The sequence below is a fragment of the Zalophus californianus genome, chromosome 3 (genome assembly GCF_009762305.2).
Source record: "Zalophus californianus isolate mZalCal1 chromosome 3, mZalCal1.pri.v2, whole genome shotgun sequence".
In the NCBI taxonomy this organism is placed as follows: domain Eukaryota; kingdom Metazoa; phylum Chordata; class Mammalia; order Carnivora; family Otariidae; genus Zalophus; species Zalophus californianus.
In genome coordinates, this window is record NC_045597.1 from 30,674,281 (window position 1) to 30,677,977 (window position 3,697).

General features: G+C 39.5%; 1 pseudogene across 1 annotated transcript; it reads right to left on the reverse strand.

The window, feature by feature from the left end:
• Window positions 1-1,615: 1,615 nt before the first annotated feature.
• On the reverse strand, window positions 1,616-3,292 carry LOC113919339 (annotated as a pseudogene). Its single transcript, XR_003518955.2, has one exon. The product of XR_003518955.2 is annotated as a GPN-loop GTPase 1-like (transcript).
• Window positions 3,293-3,697: the final 405 nt, after the last annotated feature.

A 3,697-nucleotide genomic window follows, 5' to 3' on the forward strand; every position in this document is an offset into this window, starting at 1 on the left:
ATGACCAGCATATCATGCTGCTTGTGGTAGCCGACCAGGCCAAAAACCTCAAAATCCATTTGTCAAGAGCTAGGACATGAATTAGGTTTACATTCCTTAAGAGGAATTTCTCTTCATAAAGAGGAGTGGCTAGCCCAATTAGGAGGATGAGCAGGGATGGGAAAAAGCCTTCTCCAGTTGTTCTCTTTCTCCTAAGTGCAGTCTCTTCCAGGATTTGCAGGTGGAGCCAAGGATTTGCAAATATAAGTAACAGATGTGATTTGTTTGACTGGTGTAGAATTCCCGTGCTTCTGAAAATGATCTGACAACATTCCAACAGAGTAAGGATTGACAGACAATAAAGAGCTGCCTTTAGAGGGGCAAGTGATCCCCAGTCTGGACAGTGCCCTCCTGCCTTGTATAATTGCCTAAATTGGCTGTTTGGCCCTCGTAGGCATTTGGATTTGCCACATCCACCCTACACTTAGCATTGCATACCCACTACCACCTCTCCTGGCCACATCTTCCCTCTTCCTGCCCTGGCATCCACCCACACATATGTTTTTCCAGTAGAGCCCATGAGCTCAGTAAAAACAAGAACTGGTCTTCAGAGAAAGAACAGGGTTTACCATGGCAAACCAATGATATTCAAAACCACAAACCATAATTCCAGAAATACCAGTTCTGTTTCTTGTTTCTTTTGAGAAGTAAATATCTTATTTTGGAAGCCAAAACTATAATTAGAACACTACAGTGATAGTTTTATGGAATCATTTAAAAGACAATGGATGTGATAAAGAAAGATTGGATTAAAGGATTGAAAAAGATAAATCAGGCAAATTCTCACCAGAAGAAAGCTTATGCACTTATATTAATTAAAAAAAATAGGTTTTAAGGCCAAAAAGCATTACTAGAGATAAAGGTAACATGTCTAATTCCCTTGAATGTTGCAACAAATTTGGATGCTCAAAATAACACAGTTTCAAAATACATAAAGCAAAATCTACAGAACTGTGAAGGGAGATAAACAATTCTATAATCATAGTGGGAGATTTTAACCCATCTTTCTCCGTAAGTAATGGAATTAGTTAACAAGAAAATCAACAAGGTAGGGCGCCTGGCTGGCTGAGTCGGTTGAGCATATGACTCATGATCTTGAGGGGTCCCGAGTTTAAGCCCCACATCGGGTGCAGAGCTTACTTAAAAAAAAAAAAAGACATCAATAAGGAGAGAGAAAATTTTGAGCAATATATTAACAGATTTGATCTAATGGTCACATAGGACATCTAAGAACTAAAAAATGCATTTCTTTTTAGGAACAGATGGGTTGTTTATAAAAATTGATATATTCCATATCATAATGGAAGTCTAAACAAATTTAAGATGGTAAAATCATACAGAGCATGTCTTCTAACCACAAATGCAATTCAGTTAGAAATCACTAACAAAAAGATGTCTAGAAAAAAAAAATCAATATATGTGAAAACTAAAAAAGTTCTAAGTAACCCATGGGTCAAAGAAAAAGTTGTAATATAAATTAGAAGGCAATTAGAATCACCCCTAAATAAAGATACTGTATTTAAAAACTTTTTTTTTTTTTTTTTTTTTTAGTAAACATCCCTGCTTTACTGAGACAGGTTTGGACATGTGGCTTTAAACCTCTGTGTTGAATAGAAGCGAACCTACTTGCAATTACATAATTTTCTTATTTGAAATTATGACAGGCAGGCTTATAACAAAGTTAAAATTATCCAAGTCATCATCCAAAGCAGGATTCTTATTCATTAGTCATATGTTTTGCTCACTTTCTGCAATGTACCTGTTGTCCATAATGAGTTACCCCCATGTGAGGCACACTTTGTACCCAACATTGACTGGTTGCCAAGGAGACTCCACTGCCACCCTGGGCAAGCTCATGTTTCCTCTCCCTTTCGGCTAAAAAGAGGGGAACTCATGGTACAGGGTCAAGGGCAAGATGCTGGGAAAGTAGAATACAGACCCAACCTGACAGAGATTTGAAGTGAAAAGTTCTCACTGTTCCATCCATCAGCAGCAAAAATACTTCAGTTCAAATGATAAAACTTGAAGCTTTAGGCTTGAAGGGATATCAGCATCCAAGAATAGTCAGAATATCCTTCCTTGCATAAATCCAAGGGATAGGCCAAGGGGAATTGGCATCTACCTGCCACGTCCAGTGGTTTTTCTATCCCTGGCTGCATCTAAGTCAAATTTCCCTATAAGAGAAACTCTGCTAACTCTGAACAAAATTGTCCTTTATAGTAGCCGCCAATCAGAGGTTAGGATAGTTCCTTCACAGAGTTCCAAAATTCTGGACTTCTAGGAACTACTTGTTTCTCTTCCAATACTGTGCCATTGATTCTTGCATAAAATTCTGGAATGCTGGCTCTTCACAGCTTTCCTCTGTAACTCTGTGGTCAATATCATCAGTATCACTGTCTGCTTCCTCAGCCTCTTCATCCAAAGTTCCCCGAGTCAGGATCAAGTCAGAAGGGTCAAGTGCAGGAGATAAGCTGTCTGTGGCAGTCCCTGTGTCCAAGGCTACAGAGCCCAGATCTTTCCGAAGGCGTTCCAGTTGTTCCTTCTGCTGCTGGCTCTGTGCACTGGCCAGTGACTTCTTCAGACGTTCATATTCAGGACGATACTCCCTTTCATATTCTTCTGCAGCACTGGTGACTTGCATGAAGAATTCATCTAAGCCTGTACCCAGAACAGCAGACACACCCACCACCCTAAGTGCGCTGTAAAATTCATCTAACACCAGGCTCATTGAACGAGTCAGGTTACTGATGTATGTAGTCTCTTGATTCAAGGCATCTTGGAAAGCCTCAAAATCTTGCATCCATTCCACTGCAAAGCTGTGATCAATGATGTCAGTTTTATTCATAACCACAATGAAAGGCAGCTTGGTTTTGTACAAGATGCTGCAGGCATAGAGCATATTGGACATGAAGGTCACTGGGTTGGTACTTCTTGATGTGTCCATTACATAAATGACAACTGTTGGAAATGAGGATGCCAGGGCCTCAGTGATGATTGTCCCAGAAGCTGACCACGTGAACACTTCAATCTGTCCAGGTGTGTCAATCAAGACATATTTAGACATGTTCTGGGCCTTCTCAATAAATTTCATCACCAATATTGGCAGGAAAGGGTACTTCATGTACAGCTGGGTCCAGATTAATCACATAAGGTGGAGAGCCTTGGCTATGTAGATGTCCAGTAAGCCTAGACAAACTGAGGGGCGAGGACCCCCCGAAGCCTGCGACTCAGCTGCCTCTGCGGGCGCCGCCATCTTTCTCCTGGCTCCGCGCCCTCTCCTGTATGTAAAAACTTATTGGGAGCAACCAAAGCTGAAAACAGGGCAATTTTTAGTTTATATTTTAGAGAATTTAAGCGAATGCATTTGAAGATATAGATGAATTCCTGGAAAAATATGACTCCCCAAAACTGACTCAAGAAGAAATAAAAAGTCCTTTTACAGAGAACATTTCAGGTCCAGATAAATTTACCAGAAGTTTTACAAAATCTTTAAGAAACAACTATCCATACTATGCAGACTTAGAGAATAGAAAGAGTAGTATCTAGAATAAAACACTTCTTAGAAGAAATATGAAAAAGATAATCCCATAGAAAAAGAGGCAAAAACATTTTGAACATTTTCATTTTTATAAAAGAGAACTTTCTTTTGTATTTTTAT